The sequence below is a fragment of the Nyctereutes procyonoides genome, unplaced genomic scaffold, assembly GCF_905146905.1.
Source record: "Nyctereutes procyonoides isolate TBG_1078 unplaced genomic scaffold, NYPRO_anot_genome, whole genome shotgun sequence".
NCBI lineage: Eukaryota > Metazoa > Chordata > Mammalia > Carnivora > Canidae > Nyctereutes > Nyctereutes procyonoides.
In genome coordinates, this window is record NW_026575132.1 from 26,223,594 (window position 1) to 26,235,071 (window position 11,478).

Below are 11,478 nucleotides of genomic sequence, written 5' to 3' on the forward strand. Positions count from 1 at the left end.
GAAGTATTGATCCATGGGGGATTTTCAGCCCTTCCGGCTGAAAAGCAGAGAACAAAGATGCCAATCGTCAGGCGTTAAGTGGAAGGACTAAGCGGTAAGAAATTTGAAAGGGTCATAAAAGGGTATCAAGAGCTCTGCAATGGGATGAGGGGAGAGTTATTTTTTTAACTCTTTTTTTTTTTTTAAAGGTTTTGTTTATTCCTGAGAGACAGAGAGAGAGGCAGAGACACAGGCAGAGGGAGAAGCAGGCTCCCTGCGGAGAGCCTGATGCTGGACTGGGATCACACCCTGAGCCAAAGGCAGATGCTCAACCACTGAGCCACCCAGGCATCCCGTGAGGAGAGTTTTTAGAAAAAGGCATTAGGAGCAGGGTAGGAACAATTCCTTCTAACACTGGGAACTTCCAAGTGCAGGGCCTGTGCGTAGCCCTGTGTTTGGAATTAGGGAGGACGATGACATGTCAGATGCTCCCTATGCCACCAGGGCACATGGAGATGGTCTTTAAGGTCTCGGCAGGTTAGTTGCCCAGATTTCTCTTGAATGGAGAAGAAAGGGAGTCCAGAGGACCTTATGGGCCCCTGGAGTCACATGGAAGTCAGCTGAGAGTGTGCTAGCGAGCTTGCCCCTCGGGCAGTCCTTGGTGGAGCGCAGCAGGAGGGTGGTATAAGCCCAGCCCCCAAATGGGGATGTGACCAAGTCGGACTTGAATAGATTGAACTGAAATCAGTGATTAAGCTAGTTTGACTTGAATGTTACCAGATTAACTTCTCTGTTGGTTAGAGATGGGAGCTCATTACGAGGATAATAACAATAAGGATATAGTAGAGGTATCAAGAAAAAAGTCATTTTTGCATACCTGAATTTGGAGGACTGCCATGTTCCTGGAATTCCTATTATCATTGGAAAGGTCAACGTAGGAGGGTTTGTAAGGTGTGGACCTGGAGGGCAAGGGGTATGTGTGGTTTCTTGGGGTTACTCCTTTCTCCCCACTAGAAGGCCTTTGACTTAGGGTTCATGGGGGGGATGTGCTCTGGAGACTTGGTCAGGCCTCACTATAAAGCTATTTTGGGGACAACCCTGATGGCCCAGTGGTTTGGCACCGCCTTCAGCCCGGGGCATGATCCTGGGGACCTGGGATCGAGTCCCGCGTTGGGCTCCCTGCATAGAGCCTGCTTCTCCCTCTGCCTGTGTCTCTGCCTATCTTTCTCTGTCTCTCATAAATAAATGAGTAAAGTCTTAAAAAAAAAAAAAAAGCTATTTTGGGGAAGTCCATGGTGGGGCCTAGGGTCAGGTAGGCCAGAGAAGACTTAGGCTCCTGGGGCCCACTTCTTCCCGTGACCCAGCTAGCCCTCTGCAAACCCTGGGGCCCCAGAATATGGAATCGCATGGGAAGTAATCATTGTCACTGGAGGACGGTCACTCAGCTTCCTGCCCTAACTCACAAAAGAGCAAAAGTACAATAGAGAAGGCCCTGGATTCAGAGGACGAGAAGGAGCTGATATTGGTGAGAGTCCCCTCCTTAGTTCTGCCTTTTTTTTTTTTTTTAAGATTTTATTTATTGTAGAAAGATGGTGAGCATGTATGTGTGCACGACGTGGGGGAGGGGCAAAGGGCCAGGGACAAGCCGACTCCATGCTGAGTGGGGAGCCCGCCGTGGGGCTTGCTCCCAGGGCCCCAAGATTGTTACCTGAGCCGAAGTCAGATGCTTAACCAACTGAGCCGCCCAGGCGTCCCAGGCCTGCCTTTTCTGACCCTCGTGTGGGTCAGCATTGTTCCTGTCCTGAAACGCGCTCAGTACGTAGCCATTCATGAGTACATTGAATGGGTGAGTTTATTTATTCCTTCACTTGACAGAGATTGATAGGACACAGGTTCTACTGCAGAGCCTGCTGGAGCGTGTGTCAGGGCAGGAGGGTTTCTCCAGTGGCTCATAAACTACCCCCAAGAAAGCAACTACCTTCTCTGGGCCAGGGCTGCTGGGAGGGGACGGTGGTGCCAGCATCTCCTTTTCCCAAGTGTTTCCTACAGTCCTTTGATCCCAAGATATGGAACCAGTGAGGTTGAGGAAGGAGCCCTCAAGTGTATGGAAATGATGCAGATCCGGAAGACTGGTGCTGAGGCCCCAGAGAGGGGGCTTCTCCCGTGTTGTGGAGACAGATGGTGTCTCTCCCTCCCTCCTCCAGCAGGACCCTGGTCCCTCTAGCTGGAGAGCGGGGAGGAAGCCGTGTGCATCTTGGAACTGGCCAGTCGGTAAGGGCTGGCTAGGGTGGAGGGCCCAGAAATGTCGGTGCAGAGGTTCAGAAAATAAGCTCACCTACTTCTGTTTGCTCAGAGCTGGCCTGAATTTTTAATTGAAGCAAATTAAAACCTCCCAAAAATACTAGTCCACTTTGCAGGCAGTGCGCACACCCCCTTCCTCGTCCGCGCTCCCGCACACTCTGCAGACAAGCCGGGACTGGCCCTGAGAAGGACCTTGTGCAGCCCCCGGCCCAGAGCTCCCTTTCAGAGGGGCCAGGCCCACTTACAGGTGCCTCCCCCAGAAGGCCCACTGGGTCCTGGTCCAGGTAGGGCAGGCTCCCCTGCAGTCCTTTTTTTAAAAAGATTTTATTTATTCATGAGAGACATGGCTGAGGGAGAAGCAGGCTCCCTGCAGTCCTTTTAGGATGATTTGCAAAGACGTGAGGCTGGAGCCATTGAGGAGCTCCCTCCATTTCTTGGTGCTTTAATTCTCTGCAGGCGGCTTTAACAGTGTGACAAAGTCCTCTGCACCCCTTGTCCTGTGGGTGCTCTTTGCGGAAGACAAGGGCTGGTATTGGCCCCCGGGGTAGCGGCCAAGGGTGAGGCCATTGCCGCCCCTGGAAGCGTCTGACCTTAGCTCTGCACCTCACTAGGTGTCAGGATGCACCTGCTTCTGACGCCCTGCCTCGCCCTGGGACTGCTTTGCTACTGATGCTTGTGCACAGCTGTCCGCCCGCGAGCACTTGCCTCTCACACCCTGGGCCGGCCCCAGGGATCGACTGGTCCACTCACTCTGGCCTTCCCCCCTCCCCCAGCAAGTGCTTATTGATCGGCTGTCTGGTCTTGGGCTTGCTGGCAGTGCAGGCCTGAGGCATGCAGGCCTGAGGCAGTGGGGAGAAAGGATTTGCTCCCTGAAACTGTGACAGCTCTCTGCCACCTTTTTCTGTAGAAATAAGGTAGGATGGGATATACTCGTGTTTGCTTGTGTTTGTATAAGTGAGTTCCAGAGAGACAAGCAAATTGGTGGTGGGGGAACAAGATGAGAAGAGCGCAGGAGACAGGGATGGTATTGAGGCTCTGTTACTTTTTGTTTTAAAAAGATTCCTAACCCCCCGAACATCTTTTGATTCAAAAGTAATAATTAAAAATTTAGATGAGGCCGTAGGGTGTCAGTGGACACAATTGAATGATATATTTTTATTTATTTTTATTTTATTTTGTTTTTTGAATGATATATTTTTAAACGTATTTTTATTCTTTCTTAAATTTTCTTTTTTTTTTTAAAAGATTTTATTTATTTATTCATGAGAGAGAGAGAGGCAGAGACACAGGCAAAGGGAGAAGCAGGCTCCATGTAGAGAGCTCAATGTGGGACTCGATCCCGGTACCCCAGGATCATACCCTGAGCCGAAGGCAGACACTCAACCACTGAGCCACCCAGGTGCCCCTAAATTTTATTTCTTTACGTAAACTCGACCCTCAGGGTGGGGCTTGAACTAACAACCCTGAGATCAAGAGTCCCCTGCTCCACTCACTGAGCCAGCCAGGCACCCCTGAAACTGAGTGGCGTACATGTTGACCTCTGAGACTTCGGAAAGTGGAGAGTTGCTCAGCTTGAAGGCTCTGCCTTTCTTTCTCAATGGGAGGAGGGGCCTCCTAGCTGATGGGTCATTTCACACGGAATGAAGGGTGACATCCTTCCTCCGTGGCCAGGATGCCACAGTGGCTTCTGACCTTCCGCGGTGGGAGGTTCAGCCACAGGACCGCGCTGGGCCTGTGTTGGGTGTCTGCAGGACTTTGCATCTTCGTGCTCACGAGTCTGCGTGGAGCGGTGGTCGTACAGGGGAAGGCACAGTGGTTTCCATCTAAAAGGTCCCCGTTTATGCCTCGCGTCTGTGGCTCACTGTTGAACCCCGGGAAGGGACTTGCCCTTGCCAGGCTGTGGCATGCTCCTCTCCATCCACCGAGGATGAGCCTCATCAATAACTAAACTGGAATGCTGTCACACGCGGTAGTGCCATGTGAACCGTGAAGCATCAAATCTGTGCTGGTTTGACAGAACTGCCCGTGAGTTATTCCAACCCACTTTGTGGCCTCGGAATGTCCTTGGTGATCACAAGAAGAAAGCCTGCATCTCCCTGCCCGTGCGTAGACGACTGGATATTTCCCCAGTGGGCCTCAGAGGGAACATCAGACGCGGCCCGGCTTGGGAGCGAGCCACGGCATGTCCTCTCTCGGCCCGTCCTTTGTCATTTGATCATCTCGGACTCTGACTTCTCTGTCCTCCGAAGAAGCATTCCTCAGTTTATTAGTTACTATAATTATTCGCACACTTGTGTTCAATTCCACGACATTTATTGAGCTCTTAAAACGGGCCAGGCTGTTGTGAGGAGGCGGGAGGGTGGACTGTGCCGGTGGATGGGAGCCTGCTCCTGCTGTCCAGCAGCTTATAGTCGGGGGTGGGGAGGGCGGGGACAACCGGCTCAGGCCCGGCTTGGGGGTGGGGGGACGGCTGTGACTGCAGGCCGCGAGTGTCCTACAGCGCCGCTTGGGAGCACCTGCTTTGTGCTACTTGGTGGTGATCATCCCTCGACGCCGTTGGCTCCGTACAGCCCCGAGGGAAAAGCATGATCTCTCTCTTACAAGTGAGGATGCCGAGGCTCAGGGTCACCGAGCAGGTGCAGCCTCTCCCGTTCAGGACCTCCCTCTCTTTCCTCAATGGTATTTATTGCCTTTTAGACCTTCCCTGGCTCACCTTCCATCATTTTATTTTTTTTAAAGATTTTATTTTTTAAGATCTTGAGATCTTAAGAGGGAGAGAGAGAAGCAGACTCCCTGCTGAACAGGTTGCCTGGTGTGGGGCTCCATCCCAGGACCCTGGGATCATGACAGGAGCTGAAGACAGACGTTTCACCGACTGAGCCACCCAGGTGCCCCTAAAGATTTTATTTTCTTAATCTCTACACCCAGTGTGAGGCTTGAACCCACAACCCTGAGGTCAAGAGTTGCATACTCTACTGACTGAGCCAGCCAGGCGCCCCCACCCTCGGTCAGGCCCTTTGTCCGTGTGTCGCCCTGTGGCCCCCGGTTCTAGGGCTACCACAACCTACCAGAGGAGCCACCACCCAGATCCTCAGCACCCGGACCTCCAGGCCTGTTCTTTCCTGCCACAGCCCGTTCCTAGGCCCTGCTCTCTGCCTGGATGCTCCCCCTTGCCCTGCTTCCCCGACATACCCTTTGTCCTGTGGCCCACTATTTGTGTCCTTCAGATCTTTGCTCCACTGTCCCCTCTACAGAGCACGTCCTTAACCATGCCACCGCAGTGTTCTCGGTAACGGCCACTTGCCATACCTTATAATCACAAGTTCATGTGTCGCTTGTTTGGGGACTGTGAAGGGCCCAAGGGCAAGGACCACGTCAGGTTTTTTCCCTGATGTGCACCCAGAGCTGGTGTAGAGTGAGTGGGTTTCGGCTTACACACCTGGGTGTGCAGGAAATACTGCTTTACAGCATTTTCAAAACCTTTTATGTCAAGCCCCCATCCCCTGAGGCCGGCAGGACTCCCTGACCTCCCTCTCCCCACCCTCCACACCTTGGGGCAAGACAAAGGGTCAGGGACAGCTTCTGGCCTCTCCCCCCACTTCTGGCCAAGACATTGCATGTCTTGCTAACCCTTTCTTTTTCCTCCTCTGCAAACCTCCCTAGGTTTCCTGAGACTATGACTCTGGGTGAAAAAAAGACAAAAAAGCGGGGCACCTGGGTGGCTCAGTCGGTTAAGCGTCTGCCTCCAGCTCAGGTCATGATCCGGGGTCCTGGGATGGAGCCCCACGTCAGGCTCCCTGATCAGTGGGGCACCTGCTTCTCCCTCTGCCTCTGCCGCTCCTCCTTGTGCTCTGTCGCAAAATAAATCTAAAAAAAAAAGACAAAAAGGCTTATGTTCTATTCATTCTCAAAAAACAACATTCAAAGCAGGCTAGCTGCTCAGGTGGTTGGGGAACAGAGAGGAAGGCCCCAGACTTACGCGTCAAAGTGTCGGTCTAGCCACGAGTCTGCATCTGAGCTGCACGGTGGGCTCTGCAGGCTGAGAGGAGCTTGTGGAATAGGCAGTGCCCTCCTGAGATTGGATTTGTTTCAGATCTGAGTCCAGGTTTACTGAGGGACGCTGGTTATGATAGGAGAAACCACTGCCGGCCAACAGCGAGAGTAAAGAAGAGTGACATTTGTTGAGCACCTGTTCCGTGCCAAGCATTGAACTGGTATTTCATTTTTATTTTAGCCTTTCCAACTCCAGAGTTGGGGCTCTTTCTCAAGCCCTGTTATCTCTCTTGTAAAAATAATGTCTTACTCACCACGAGCCCAACCACAAATGGCGCTGGGTGCTCGGCTCTGGGGAGCAGGGAGAAGGGTTCTAGGCCAGTCTAGGTGGCAATGGGGGGCAGAACCCACACCCTCCCACCTTCCAGAAACTCTTCAGTCTGCCGGGTGAGAATTACAGATGCAAAGACTGGTCCGTTGGCCAAGGAGTGTGAGAATCTATCCTGTTCTGGATCCCTCTGTCTTGGAATTTGCATGATTAGTATCTTCCAGTTGGGCCAGAAGACTTAATTGTTCTTGTAAATGTAAGATGATTTCCCCTTATTTCATGTGTGGACATGTTATGTTTCATATTTGAAGTCACTCAAGGTCTTTTTGGTACTGTGTCTCTTAGATTTGTAGTCGTAGTGAAGCTGGCTCATATTTATTGAGCATTTACTACGTGCCAGGCACTGTTTCAAGCACTTTACATGGATGAACTCATTTCTTTCAACAACCCCAGGACTGTGAGGCCCAGAAAGGGTAAGTAACTTGTTCAAGATCATGTGACAGGTGGCAGAGCTGGGCTAGGACCTCAGGCCAGGCCGCTCCCCTGTGCAGCCTCTAGTAGCAAAGATGGAATCTCTCTAAAAAAAAAAAAAAAAAAAAAAAAAAAATTGCCTGGAAAGCTAGCGGTATATTTCAGTTTGTGCTCATGGCTTGGGAAGTTGAACCATTGTAGGAGGGCATCGGGATACGGTGGTGGGGGCCGCCGGCCCCTATAATGTATAGGGATAAATATAACACAGGAATCCAGAAGCCCCTGGACTTTAATTTTATTTTTAAGATTTTTTTTTTTTTTTAGATTTTTAAGTAATTTCTACACCCAACATGGGGCTCACATTTACAACCCCAAGATGGACAGCTGAGCCAGCCAGGCGTCCCACCCCTGGCTTCAGTTCTTGGCTATGTTGCCTACAGAGCCTTGGACCACAGGCAGATCCCTTCACCTTTCTGAGCCTTTTTCCTGTTGCCTGTCAAATGGGATTGAGACACTCCACCTCAGAGGGTTGTTGTGAGCTGATGAGAGTATGAATATCGAAACGGTTTGTAACCTGGACAGCACTACCTACATTTGAGGTAATGAAGTCATCATTGTGTTAGCATTAAGATTCAGGAAAGGAGGGCAGCCCCGATGGCCCAGCGGTTTAGCGCCGTCTTTAGCCCAGGGTGTGATCCTGGAGACCCGGATGGGGTCCCACATCAGGCTCCCTGCATGGAGCCTGCTTCTCCCTCTGCCTGTGTCTCTGCCTCTCTGTGTCTGTCATGAATAAATAAATAAATAAAACCTTAGAAAAAAGATTCAGGAAAGGAGAAGCTTTAAAAAAATTTTAAGAACTCAGTTATTTTGGGGCACCTGGGTAGCTCAGTCAGTTAAGCATCCGTCTTTTGTTCAGGTCATGATCTTAGGATCCTGGGATGGAGACTGCCCTTGTGTGGGCTCTTTGTTCAGTGGGCAGTCTCTATCTCCCTCTGCCTCTGCCCTCCCCCTGCTCATGCTTTCTCTCTCTCAAATAAATAAAATCTTAAAAAATAAAAGTTTATGGGGCACCTGGGTGGCTCAGTCAGTTAAGTGCCTGCCTTCTTTTTTTTATTTTTCCATTGGGGCTAAATTTGCCAACATACAGCCTAACACCCAGTGCTCATCCCATCAAGTGCCCCCCTCAGTGCCCGTCACCCAGTCACCCCATCCCCCCACCTCCCTTTCCACCACCCCTTGTTCGTTTCCCAGAGTTAGGAGTCTCTCATGTTCTGTCTCCCTTTCTGATATTTCCCACTCCTTTTTTCTCCTTTCCCCTTAATTCTCTTTCACTATTTTTTATATTCCCCAAATGAATGAGACCATATAATGTCCACGTCGAAACAAATGGTGGGTATTTGTCGTTTCTAATGGCTGAGGAATATTCCATTGTATACATAGACCACAGCTTCTTTATCCAGTCATCTTTCGATGGACACCGAGGCTCCTTCCACAGTTTAAGGGCCTGTCTTCTATGCGGGTCATGATCCTGGGGTCCTGGGATGGAGCCCCATGGCAGGCTCGCTGCTCAGCAGGGGAGCCTGCTTCTCCTCCTTCCTGCTGCTCCCCCTGCTTGTGCTCATTGTCTCTCTGTCAAATAAATGAATAAAATCTTAAAAAGAGAATAAGAAAAAGTTTATTTCAGTAATCTCTACACCCAGTGTGGGTGGGGCTCGAACTCACAACCCCCGAGATCAGGAGTCGCATGCTCTTCTGAGTCAGGCACCCCGAATAAATAAAGGAAAAAAGATCGAGGAGTTGGTGAGGAGTGATGTAGTAAGAGAGGCAGGGACGGCCCAGGCCTGCTAATAGGCTGGCCATGCCCCCACCCTGGTAGTGGTACCCTGGTGCCCTGGTAGTGGTACCACTCCTACCTGCCGCCCGCCTGGCCCATGGCCTGGACCCACGGCATCTCCCCGACTCCATCAATCAGGATGCTGAGCTGCCAGCAACAGCTACTCTAAGCTGGAAAGGAACTGATCGAAGGAAATAGTACTAGGTGGTGTTTCGGGGAGGAGCCGACAGCTAGGACTGAGGACCAGCCGCGTCCCGAGAGCCGCGCCCGCAGAAGCACCGCCGCAGCCTCAGAGGGCCCGCACGCCCCCACTCCCGGGCTCGCACAGGTGCACATTGCTCACTTCCGACTTCAGCTCTTGGGCAGGTGAGTCAGCTTGATGGAACCCAAGTGGTGTCTGTACCCTCACCTCAAGGGAGTCCCGCGAGGGGCATGGGGCTTCGACCTTGGAGAGACGGTACTCATGGGACGTGACCAAGGTGTAGAGGGTTGGCCAACGTCTGGGTGGCCGCAGATGGGAGACATCCTCTCCCATCAGTCTCGTTCCCCACATGCTTGATCCCAAGACAGCGATTCCAGGGAAGGGCTGTGAGAGGAGCCCACCCCCGGAGGGCTCCTGGCCCATTTGCGAGGACCCCAGAGGTTGATGGGCTTGTGTCTCCACATGGGGGTGGTGTGGTGGGATGGCTCCTGGGCTCTTGGACCTATGGAACAGACCTTGCTGGTGCTATATGTGTCGGGCCAGCGTCCTGGGCCTCAGCATGTGGGGTGGGGGTGCTCACGCCAGCCTGGGGCGAGGAGGAGGGTGCGAGGGGGGCACTCTGGGCTTCTACCTCTGTTGTCACCTTTCCTGTCCCCATTCTCCCACACACGTGGCAGCCATCCTTTGTGTAGGCGAGCAGGCCTCTTGTCACGGAAATAAAGACCCCACTGGGAGCACTGTACGGGGGCCTGATGATTACAGGTGCAGGAGAACACAACTGGAAAGGCCTCCCAGAGGCCAGGCTCTCCGAGCGGTCACGCTGAAAGCGTGCGCTGACGTCCGAGGGGATGAGCTGGCGTGAAGCAGCTGGTGGCCGTCAGCATCTCCTCCAGCTCCACCTGCAAGGAGACACGACTCGCAGCATCTGAAGGTCCCTGGAGGGGGATATGGCCCCATCATCCCAGCGACAGGGGGATAAGGGGAGGGGCTTCCAAGGCTACAGCCCAGAGCTGCCCACTCCGGGTGGGGTGAGAGGGCCCGGGAGGCTGAGGGGTCCGGGAAGATGAGGGCCTGTGCTCAGCATGCTCCCCGGCGAGGGCAGGGGCCTCAGACCCAGGAGTCATGTGGGGCTTTTAAGGCAACGGCGTGCAGGGCCCAGTAAGTTTGGCAGGACCCTCCCCAGGCTGTCTTGGTATTCCAGTGGCTACTGTCCAGCTTTGTAGCCCAGAGGCCAGGGGCCGGGGCTGTGAGGAGGGCCAAGGTGTTGCAGGTAGACCCGAGAGACTCCTCTGCGATGTTCCCCACTGCGAAAGGCTCCAAGGCTCCCCAGTATCTCTCTGGAGGTGTAAACACTCCTCAAGGTAGAGACTTGGAACCGAGTCACCTGGCTCGGAATATAAAGGTTTGGGACGGTGTCTCTGCTGTCATGAAATACCACAAACTCAGTGGTTTAAACCACAGAGATTTATTATCTCCTGCTTCTGGTTCTGGAGGCTGGGAGTCTGAGATCGAGGTGTCAGCAGGGCTATGTGCCCTCTGCAAATGCGAGAGAAGGACCTGTCCCAGCTTCCGGGGGTTCCTCGGCTTGCAGTGTCCTGACTCCATCCTCCCATGGTGTCCTCCCTGAGGGCACGTCGGTGTCCACATTTCCCCTTTTCATAACAGCACCAGTCATATTGAAAAAGGGAGCCCACCCTAACCCTGTAGGACCTCACCGGAACAACCTCACCGGAACATCTCTAACTAGGTGATTTCCATATAAGGTCACCTCCAGAGGTGCCTGGGATCAGAACTTCAACACAAAAGTTTGGTGGCGACATAATTCAATCTGTAACACATGGGTCTTGCACCCCGAGTTCTGGGGCACAGTTCACACACTTCACTTACACAGCTAGCAACTCACCCTGCGGTCCTGACTCATTCTCTCGGCGCCCTGCGAGATGGGGAGGCCAAGCACATGTCCTTTGGTGTTAAGGGGGGGGGCGCAGTTAAATGGCTCGGGCTCCCACAGTCACCTTGTATACACCCCTGATGCCGGATGGGCAGCCTGCTTCCCAGCTGTGACCACGGCAGGGTCACGCATGTCTGTTGTGGGGAGGCTGACCTGGGTATGGACAGGGCCTGGGGTGGCGCAAAGCCAGTGGGTGTTCTCAGACCTGAGCTGCCCTCCCCGCCTCCCCTTGGTGTGGCTTTGAATGTAGAAAATCTTCCTTTGGGGTTGAGCTGAGACCCAGATGAGGGCCGGGGTGGGAGTGTTACACGCTCAAGGTCACGGGGTGAAACCTGCTGCTCACGCGGAGCGCCATCACGTCCAGCACCCTGCCTGTCCCCCATACCCCCTCTGCAGTGTGTTTCCCTCTCTGAGCTGCC